The following is an 11,518-nucleotide window of genomic DNA, read 5'->3' on the forward strand; positions in this document are numbered from 1 at the left end:
AATAATACAGATTACAGATACTTCGTTTTGAGGTTTATCAAATAAATCCTTCAAATAAATCGAATAGAGATTCCAATCACGGTATGGATTTATAACTTAGGATTTGTTATATTATTTATCGGATATTTCTTATAATTTATTACTTTTAACTAAATCATGTTTATGTTTTTTAGTACTTCGATGAAGTCAAGTGTGCTCATTACACGAAACTTCAGTTGGAAGAAATCAAAGAGGAATTGTGTCAATATTTTATTGCGCAAAGAATCATATAAGGTATGAATCAAAGAGGATTTTTGTTTTGGTGGTTACAAGTTAGAAGTTAGTTATTGTTTTCTGTTAGAGGTTTTAGGTAGAAGGTTGGTTAGAATTGTAAGTTATTGGAATTCTGTTAGTTTGACAAAATAGGAAGGTTAGTTAGTGTTAGGGAAAGTTATTCTATTAGAACTGAGTAGGTTAGTGAATGTTAGTTTTTGATAGCATAAAAATCTGTTAGTTGGTTATAGATAGAGAAGTTAATTGAAAATGGTGATGAAGTCTGTTAGAAATATATATACTTGACTGAACTTGAATGCGGATTGAATAGAATGTTCGGCTTCCAATTATATGCATTTATGTGTAGCTATTCGAAATGGTAAATTGAGCTTGGATTTTGTATGGATGATATACTGTAGTATCTTGGTTTCTTCTTTGAATTTGGTTTTATGGTTTTATGCAGGGGAAGTTCATGATAGGTGTAGCAGGGCATTGGTTGAATTGAGATCATGGCTAAGCTTGAAGCAAGGATATGCAAGATGGAATCAAAAGGTTTTATTGAACATGGCTTGGAATGATGAGAATGATGTTGGAACTTCACTACGCCAAAAAGGAGAAAAGACAACACAGAATAGACAGCGATTTATTTTAAAAGCGCTGCCATAAGTAAAAAAAATTGAACACGGAAAAAAGGAAAGGAAAAGAGCTGCTAAAGGCCCCCTTTAGAAAGCGATTTTGAAAAGCGCTGCTAATGACCCACCTTTAGAATGCGCTGCCTTAAAAGCGCTGCTAATGGTCCTTTCTAATTTTTAAAAACCCTAAAACTATTGTTTCCCAGAAGCGCTTAACTCTTTAATCTCTTATATCTCTCAAAGCGCTGTTTCTCTCAAACTCTCGAATCTCTTCATTAATCAGTTTCTGGATTCCATCTTTCTCTTTTCTTCGTCGCGAGGTAATCCTTGAGTCACCCTTTTATCATTTTATTTTCTTCTTCTTCTTCTCATTTTCATTATTGCGGTATTTATGAATAATATGAACGCCCTTTCCCTTTCATCAAATCTCCGCCGCTAGCCACTTCGTCCACCTTTCGACGTCATCAAATCTCCGCCTCCTAAAATGGTTATGAATCACCCATTCCACGGTTCTTCTTCGATTCCACGGTGGAGATTGTGAGCCTATTATCTTGAATAGTCGTTGTTGTTGAAAAATTGATGGTTTGTTCAGCAATCGAACTATGGCTGGAGATTTTACTGGGTAGACAAAACTAGGAACAAGTACTTCACCAGAAATGAAGAAATTGACTGTATCAATAAGTGCTTTTCCATTTTTCTCACCCCTTTTTGTTTTTATTGATGTGGAGTATTGTGTTATGTGTTTGTGTTTATTGGATTGATTGGTTTTATTCTGGTTAAAGATTTTGGGTTTATAGATATAGAGTTTGAGTTATGTGATTATTTTTGTGTTGCCTTCTTTGTGTTTGTGAAAATGTCGCAATGCTTTCGTTGAGCAATATTCATATAGTGTTGTCAAATAGAGACTACAATCGGTGAGTGTTGGACAACAGGTTTTTGGGGCTTTGCATCCAACTGCTATTAGGGGGACTTATGCTGACCATGCAATTCTTTCTCAAGATGAGGTTACTGTAAAACCAGATTCACTTTCTTATGTGGTATGTGTTCTTAAAAATTTGGAATCTTATGATTTTGTGCTTTCTTGTTATTTAGTATGATTCTAGAAATTATTATGTCACAAGTAATACTTAATACTTTTGTATATACGTTGAAATTAGCGTTTCCAACATTGTTAGCTAAGGTTCAATTTGATGGACTTGCGATGTCAATAGGAAATGGACATGCTGAGAGTGCAGAGTCGGGAGCTAAAAGTAGGCTATCACACCTGGAGCTGAAAGTAGGCTATCAAACAGGTTTATTGATGTACTCTCAATATTGAGTTAAAATGTTAGTGATGTTAGTTAATTTTCCATTTTTGATATCCGTTATGGTTAGGAAGGCTGTGACAATTAGTAAACTGTTAGAGCAGTCAGGTTTTTAACTGTTTCGACTTTGGTTTCACTATGATTGTGACAACTAGATTTGTTAGTCCTTTTTCCAATTTTTCTGTTATCACTTGATTTACCCTTGCTGATGCAAGATTAGGTGTTAGCTTCCTAGGTTTGGATGAGTGGCAGTTAGGCTCGGTTAAGTGTTCTGGAAGTCATCTGTTAAAAACTCAGGATGTGAAGAAAGACTCCAAAGGATCCATGAGTCTTCATAAACCAATAATAACTAATAGTGCACACAATAGCATTGTGTGAGAAATTCAAAACTGTTCGGCTCATCTGTTAGCAGTAAGCATTATTGTATTTAACGAACTTTCAAAATTTGTTCTGTTAATCAATGAGCGAGTGCTGATAAGACTAACCATTGTTTCTAGATAGGAAAATGCTTAATCTTACGAAATAAATTAGCAAGAAAGTGAAGAATGCTTATGTGTAAGCAAAATAGATGAATATTCTCTCTTATTTTTTTCTTCCTATATTTTCTTTAAATAAATTATTATAAAAATAAATTATAATACCACCACCCCCATGATCCAATATAAATAGGAGTTATTTTATTGACCCACCAATCATGTTAAGACAAATAAACATTCTTGCATTTCTTGAAATTGAACCTTCGTACTATTTAGCATTACTCTTCTAGATAAGGTTGGACATTCAAACAAAATTGGTTGACGCAGCCTATGTCGATATTGAAGACGTCCTCAAGTTTTTTGAATGGCTTGATGGTGAACTATCTACTTTGGTAAGTTTCTGCCAAAGTTATTTATTGATGTAATCAATTTGCGTGTTCACTCTTCATATGATAGATAGTTTTGAAAATTTTCTTATATCTAGTTTTTATACAATAAAAGATAACATCCTTTTCTGATTAAAATCTTTGATAATAAGTTAGACCAAACAAAGCCTCGGTATAAGCATGCGTTTGACGATGCACATAGAACAAAAAGGTTTCTAAGTACCTTGTTATGGTCCTATATTGTGCAGGCTGATGAGTGTGCTGTCTTGAAGAAGCATTTTAAGTGGCCTGAGAAGAAAGCTGATGTGATGCGTAGGCTGCAGTTGAGTATCATGAGCTTAAAATGTTGGAACAAGAGATTTTGTCTTACAAGGATGACCCTGACATTCCATGTGTAGCTAGTTTGAAAAGGGTGGCAAATCTATTAGACAAGTAAGATTATTATGACAAACTGAGAAGGATTCTATTTATGAACTATAGATATGATAGATTTACTACTGGTGGGAGGGGATAATTATGTTCCTCGTTGTGGTAGGTCTGAGAAGAGCATACAGAAGCTAGTCATGTTAAGAAATTCTGCTATACGTACGTTCGTATCAAGTTTACAACATTCCTACTGCATGGATGCTTGATTCGGGAATTGAGCAAGGTATTATTTTTCTATGCTTTTACTCTTGAAATGTAAAACAATGACTCTACTACCCGTATTGGCCTTTGAAAAGGCTTATTAGAACTCGAGTTGATTAGATATTCACCATTTATGCAGATAAAGCAGGCTTCTATGACTCTGGTGAAGATGTACATGAAAAGATTAACAATGGAGCTTGAATCCATTCGAAATTCCGACAGAGAATCCAGTCAAGACTCTCTTTTACTACATAGTGTGCATTTTGCTTATAGAGCCCATCAGGTAATTTTTTAGCAACTTTTAAAAGGTGTAAATAAAGTCTGTAACCTATAAATGTTCCGAAAAACAACATTTGAACATATCCTATATTCTAACCGTGCTGGAGGTTTGGACTCAGAAACTTTGTGTGCATTTGAAGAGATTAGGCAACGTGTACCAGGAAACCTAGTAGGGTCTAGAGAGCTTTTGGATGGCATATCATCATCATGACAAGTCACTGATTTTTAACACTACTGCTTAAGGTTACAAAATGTTGGTTACTAAACATTTATTATTCTTAAAATATCTTTTCCAATGTTCAATGCTACTATGAATGACAATCAGAATATTTTGTGAAGAAAGTACACTCCAGTTCATAGATAAGTGTGGCTATGAAGTTGTAACAATCTGTATTACAATCTATAGGAATAGGATCTTCAATTATGAGTTGTTGATTTTAATTAGTTAACTTTTTTGAGATAGTTCTCTCTAATGTTGTAGCTTTGCCGTATGTAGCTGCTTATATATATTTAACAATTTACAAAGTTACTTTAATAATGTAATATACTAATGTTGTAGGTTTAAATAATGGGGATGAAAGTGATAATGGCAGTGGCACTCGCGTATAACTTTTATATACGTAATATTTTGTTGGAAAATCCCATGCATATACTATGTTAGGAAGAATGTAAATAGGTTAATTGTTGATTGTATATTATCAAAGAATGTAAATAGGTTGATTGTTATTGTTAAGGTTGATTTGGTTATGTTAGAAATATGTGAATTGAATTATAATGTGTACATATATTTTGGATTACAATGGTATATAATGTAATGGTATATAATGCCTTTTTTTGGCATATATTTTGGTATTATAATGACATATGTTTTGGATTACAACGGATTATAATTGTATATAACAGGTTTATAGGATTACAATTGAATATTCCAGGTTTACATGTTATTATTAACCGTGTTATTATTTTAGGTTTAAACCAAAATATAGACCCAAAAAATGCTGCTTGTAGACACTTTAGAAAGCGCTTTTCCAGAAAAAAGCACTGCTAAAGGCCTACTTTAGAAAGCACTTTTTTAGGAAAAAACGCTTTCTAAAGTATACCTTTTTTCCAGGAAAAAACGCTGCTAAAGGCCTAGTTTATAAAGCGTTTTTCCAGAAAAAAGCGCTGCTAAAGGCCTACTTTAGAAAGCGCTTTTTATGAAAAAGCACTGGCTAAGATATACCTAAGGCAGCGCTTTTGCCTAAACAAAAAGCGCTGCTAAAATCTATAGCAGCGCCACCTACGACAACACTTTTAAAGGTAAAAAAGGGCTTTCGTAGGTCTTTTATGGCATAGTATATATATATATATATATATATATATATATATATATATATATATATATATATATATATATATATATATATATATACACACACACAATCTGTTTTCCTCTTACCTCTTTTCATTTGTATAACTTTATCTCTCTTTCCATTTTATTTCATAATTTACACAAAGCACATTTTAAGACTAATTATAATCTTTTGTTGGAGACAATGCATTTCGATTTCATGAGTCACTGTCATTATAATATTTATTTTATTTTAATTAATAATTACATTTATTTAAGGTAGAAATTTTTATTTTTAAATATCAAAAATTTTCCTTTTTTTCACCATCTCATTTTTTCTTTTTTATGATGATTTAATATAATTAAATGAATGAAATTATTGTATATTTTATAATTAAGTAATTTATTTTATATATTTAAATATATTTATCCATATCAATTAACTTACCCGTGCAGACGCATGGGTATCATACAATAAAATTTATTATTTCATATTTTATATTTGCATTTAAATAAATTATATATCAATTAAAATTGAAAACTATTCATCTAAGAAGTTTTTATGGGACACTATTACCACAATACCTGTTTTATTTTAATCAACAAAATCTTATAAATATTTATAATTAACATAAACTAGAAATTATCCATTGTTCATCTCCTAAGGCTTCATCAACTTTTGAAGGTTCAATTTGAGAGAAAAATGCCATGTTTAAGCAAGCATCTTGAAGGTTTAGTCTTGTTGTAACGCCTTGACTAATATCACCAATGACTTTATCAATTGGGTGATCTCTATGAGTTCTCCATATCTTACGTAGATCATTGACATTTGACTCTTTTTGAATAGGTTCTATTTGATTCTCCAATTTATTCTCATTGTTGGATTTAGAAGTATCTTCTTGATTCTCCGTTTGACTCTTATTATTTGACTTGGAAGTATCTTCTTGAGGAATTACTACTATATCATCATCATCATCATCATCATCATCATTACATATAATAATATCCTCCTTGGATGAATTAGATTCATCAAAAGATACATGCATAAATTCTTCAATTTTTAAAGTTCTTTTGTTATATATTCTAAAATCTTTACTAGAAAGAGAATAGCCAAGAAAAATACCTTCATCGGATTTTTCATCAAACTTACCAAGATTGTCTTTGTCATTGTTTAAGACAAAACACTTGCATCCAAAGATGTGAAAATACGCAATGTTTGGTTTCCTTCCTTTGAATAGTTCATATGGAGTCTTCTTTAAAATAGGTCTAATATTAACTCTATTACTTATAAAACATGTCGTGCTTACTGCATCCGCCCAAAAGTATTTTGGAAGATTTGAATCACTAAGCATTGTTCTTGCAAGTTCCATAAGTGACCTATTCTTTCTTTCCAGTACTCCATTTTGTTGAGGAGTCCTTGGTGCCAAGAAATTATGAGATATTCCATGTTCTTCGAAAAATTCTTCAAAAGAAACATTTTGAAATTCTCCACCATGATCACTTCTTATGTAGGCAATTGTTAGTGACTTCTCATTTTGAATTTGCTTTGCATATTTCTTGAACGCTTTGAATGCATCATTTTTCTGCACTAACAATAATGTCCAAGTATATCTAGAGAAATCGTCTACAATAACTAAAGCATATACATTACCTCCGAGACTTCTTGTTCTTGATGGACCAAATAAGTCCATATGCAACAATTGTAGTGGACACCACATTCTTAGATTTGAAAGTTGATTTTGTTTGTTTCCCTTTTTGACATGTGTAGCAACCTGCCCTAAAAATAAGCTTTTAGAGTCGCCACCTATTCTGAAGGGCGAATAGAAAACCCTACGCAGTTACGAGATTCAGGGTAAGTTATTATAATCAGGTCGAAGGAAGGTATTAGGCACCCTCAACCCTTTCCTATTGGCTTTGAATCTAAGGTAAAGGTTTGTGGATAAGATATTGAGGTTTAATAGCTAAAGAATTGAATAGGGGAAAATTGAAAATTTAAGTGAATTGAGATTTTAGGGAGGGGGACTCGCCTTGGTTATCCAAGTGCCTACGTATCTCCTTAGGGAGAATCAGCGTCAACGTAGTTCGGGCACAGGATTGTACGCCTTAGAATTTGATATGAATGGTTTGAAGGCTTTTTGAATGGCCTATCGTAGTTTTAGAAGTTGTGATTTGAAAGGCATTTTGAATTGCCTGATTGAAAAGGATGAAGATCCGTGGTTTGGTTTGAAGTGATGAAATTGTTTTAGATTTGGGCGTATAACCCTGATTTGATATGGCACCGTTAGATGCGATGACCAATAGATTTGGTCAGTATAGCTAACGGATTAATGGGGCATTGCTGGTTACTCAGATCGATAGGTTGATCATCGCGGGCAGCAAATTGAATGTATTTTAATTTATGTATATTTTTATCTCTCGTCTAATGCGACTAATGGATTTAGTCTAGGGGTGTTCGCGGTGCGGTTTGGTTCGGTTTTGAGCATAAAAGCCATCCTAACCGCGAGATAAAAATGCATGCGGTTCGGTTTGGTTCGGTTGATTTTTAAAAAGTCATCCAAACCAAACCAAACCAAACCGATGCAGTTAGGATCGGTTCAGTTGACTGCGGTTTACACTATAAAATAAAAATGTACTGAAATAAAAGGAAAAAGGAAAGTAATTCAATGTCAATATAATATATGATATTATACCATACAAAAGAAATTATATTACAAGAACAATAGAGAACTAAAAATACATTATAAATGAAATACATATATTAGACAGTAGAGAATTATATATATATATATATATATATATATATATATATATATATATATATATATATATATATAATACAAAAACTAAGTAGATTATGCCAAAACTTAAGTTAATAAATTAATTATTAAAATTCAAAACGTTAGATGTGACTGTGTGCAATTGAATTTGGAAAGATAATAAATTAATTATAAAAATTTAAAATTTAAGTTAAATATACGGTTTGGTTCGGTTTCGTGAAATAAAAACCGCAAACCAAACCAAACCGTGCGGTTTAGTCCAAAAACCATCCAAAATCATCCAAACAAAACGCGGTTTTTTGCGGTTTCGGTTTGGATTGGTTCGATTTGCGGTTTTGCTTTTGGATTGGTTCGGATACGATCACCCCTAATTTAGTCGGGTCGAGGAGAGAATTTAAATAAAGGATTAATTAAATTATTAATCAAATAGATTAAATTAATCAAAATTATTTCTCGCCTACTGCGACTAATAGGTATAGTCGGTTCGGGGAGAAAATTAATATTAAGATTAATGTTTTGCCAAACGGTAATGGGATCGGGCAAACCCTAATATTTTGGTTACACACTCCTAGGGTTTTTTATGATTTAATATTAATTAAAATTAATTAAATCAATTAAGTCGAATAATCGGGAAGAATGTTATACTCCTGACCCTAATCCTAGTTTTATATTCTAATCCTAATTTAAAAATTAAATTATATATATATATATATATATATATATATATATATATATATATATATATATATATATATATATATATATATATATATATATATATATATATATATATATATATATTAATACATTAAGATAATTAAGTAATTATATAAATAACATATAAATAATATATACAAAAAATAATAATAAAGAAACCTGGTGGTGAGGTCCTGTGTGGCGCATTGGAGAGGTCCATGGTGGAGTTGCATCTTCCTGGGCGTTAGATTTGAATCAACGGAGATCCAGTGGCTACTGCGTGAAGGTGTACCATGACCTTCTTTGTATTATACGCGCTGGAACATGAATGAAGTAACAATTAAAATATAATACAGACCCAGGGATCGAACCCAGGTCTTCTACAAAATATGGGGGTTTTGTCACCAGCGCTGCTGCTTCATGTTAGTCATTCTTATGACACACATAATCAATTATCTACAAAACAAAGGTCATGAATGGAAAACCAAAAACCAAGACACGTGCGTTTCCCTGCTTCACACATTTTCATCACCATTTTGTTTGACTTTTCAAAATAAAATTGAACCCAATAGGAATCTGACACGTCGCCTCCAAAGAAAAGAAGAAAAAAATAAAATAAAATGAACCCAGCAGTGTATAGGTGCGTGTAACCACTCCTTTTTCCTCTGTAAACCAAACCTTCACACCTTATCCTCTCCAATACTTTCATCCCACCAACAGTTCATCTTTGTTTCAAATTATCAAAACACAATGAATGCTCCAACAACAACAATGGAAACGAAAAGCAACAAAATCACGGATCCGGCGTCGGCGAAGACAATGGTGAGTCTTCACGGTTGTTTCCAGCGACAATACACCGTCGAGGCTTGTACGATACCGGGGGGTGGTGCGCAACCAGATCGATGCGAGAGGACGACTTTGGCGACGACCCGCGGTCGTGAGTTTGGATGGCTGCGGTGTTGATGCGTGGCTGATGGCGCTTTGACGGTGGGACTTCATCCGGACGGTGGCACTTGATGCAAACAAAATCTCCCTTCTGTACTCTGTATTTTGAGTTTGGATGGGAGATTGTCATGGTAGGTGCAAAGGTATTGTGTTGATGTTTTGAATGGTTGGTGTTATGAAGCTGATGGTTAAAGTTTGATGGAGTAAAGTTGATTCACTGGTTGTATTGGTTTCGATTTGAATATGAGTTGATGGTGAGCTTTATGCCGGTTAGTTTACTCAAAAATAATGAGAAGCAGTAACAACGGATTTGACTTGGTACAAGGTTGAAAATTTAAGTGAAATTGTTAGTATATGGTTGGAAAGAATTTGACTTTTGTGTTAGAAATTATGCACGAGAGTACTGTAGCTTGGTGAATGAGTTGCTTGCGAAGACGGCATAGTGGTGAGTGTTAGAACAGTAGGAGAGTATGCACGTCAAAAAAGAAAAAGGAATTGTTAGTTGTGGAAAAAATCGGTCAGAAAATTGTACCGTGAGAGTAGTGAATATAAGGGTTAGGATTGGTGAAAAATAGGGTTAGTGGTGAATCAAATTAGCCCCCTTTAATGTGTAGAAAAATATCTTATTTATATTAGTCAAAGTTAACCTAATGGGCCTTTGAGAAACAAGGCCCCATGTGCTTGTGTATTTTTATTTTTTTTTATTTTTAATGAATAAAAGAAATTAAATGATAATTGAAACTAATGATAATTTTATTAATAATAATACTAATCAAAAAAATCCTAAATGACAAATCCTAATGTTAGTAATGATATTAATAATAAACAATTAACAAAATTTAATACTAATAGACTTACATCAATACCTTACCAATTAAAAATAAATTTAGAAAATAAGGCATTAGAAAATCCTTAAACATGATCCAAACCTGAGATAGATGGGCCAAATGTTTGGACCCAAGATACCTGTTTATTTCACCCCATTTCAACTCAGGATATATTATAAGAGGGTGGGTGTGACAATAGGAATGTCAAACCCCATGACTCTTAATTTTTCCCCTTGATGAATTAAAAGATGTAGATTTGATCAGGCAAATTTTGGGGTATGACGGCTGCCCCTGTTCAATCTTCTTAAACCTGAAGAGTCGGATAGGCACGTCTTCCTATCATGATTTAGAGGTGGAAGATGATTGAATACTGAAAATACCCTGAAATTTGCATCTGTTGGAAAAAGTTTTGTGGGATATGGGCTTACAGATGCCACCCAAGGTAAACACCATTTTTCAGTGTGTGAAGAAAATGCTTTTTGGAAGGGACCAGGTGCTTTTGATTGTAACATGGCCTGAAAATGCAACTTTATTTTTATGCCATGTTATGATGCATGCGATGCATGATGCAGTGAGCTTCTCAAAATAAATGAGAGCGATGTATGTATATGCATTATGTATGAATGAGGTATGTTAGTTGAATGATGCATGATTGTCAGTTGAAGTATGTTAGTAGCTTTGGAAAAGAGAAATAAAACCCTTGTGTGTTGTTGATGACATTTTGGAGAATATCACTGCCGAGGGACTCACGTGATAAACCCAATTGAAGAAACTTTTGAAAATCTTATTGTAGAACCCCTTTGCTCGAGTGTGAGAGAAAAGAAATGTCCTGCTAAAGCCTGAGTCTTACATAGCGAGGAATCGCCATTAATTGTGATCAGCTTGCTATAGTTCTAACACGCTCACCTGCACCAATAGGATCGTCTGCTAGGGTTATAGCAAACTCACCTGCACCATTAAGATCATTTGTGAGGGTTATCGCAAACT

The 11,518-nt window shown here is 33.2% G+C and overlaps 1 pseudogene; it reads left to right on the top strand.

The window, feature by feature from the left end:
• Nucleotides 1–953: 953 nt before the first annotated feature.
• LOC131598220 (protein CHUP1, chloroplastic-like) lies at nucleotides 954–3,878 on the top strand (annotated as a pseudogene).
• The last annotated feature ends 7,640 nt before the right edge of the window (nucleotides 3,879–11,518 follow it).

The sequence above is a fragment of the Vicia villosa genome, linkage group LG4, assembly GCF_029867415.1.
Source record: "Vicia villosa cultivar HV-30 ecotype Madison, WI linkage group LG4, Vvil1.0, whole genome shotgun sequence".
Classification (NCBI taxonomy): domain Eukaryota; kingdom Viridiplantae; phylum Streptophyta; class Magnoliopsida; order Fabales; family Fabaceae; genus Vicia; species Vicia villosa.